We start from the raw sequence: 267 nt of genomic DNA on the forward strand, positions 1-267 counted from the left end.
CTTCATACATGGCACGGCTAGCCTTCCCCCACCTCATATGCCATCTATGTTATTCAGCCGGAGTCATCATAGATGGAGATGCCTCCATTGAAGAAGACAATCCCATCACCAAGAAGAGGATGGAGCAAAGAAGGGAAGTTCCTCACGGCCCCCAAGGAGAACATGAGGAAGTTCATCAACAAATGTCTCATGGAATGCACTTTCCTCCCAACAACTATTGGGAGCAACTCAGTACCTCCTTAGAAGACTTGAGCCAAAACGTGGAAC

The sequence above is a fragment of the Arachis duranensis genome, chromosome 2 (assembly GCF_000817695.3).
Source record: "Arachis duranensis cultivar V14167 chromosome 2, aradu.V14167.gnm2.J7QH, whole genome shotgun sequence".
NCBI classification, from domain to species: Eukaryota; Viridiplantae; Streptophyta; class Magnoliopsida; order Fabales; family Fabaceae; genus Arachis; species Arachis duranensis.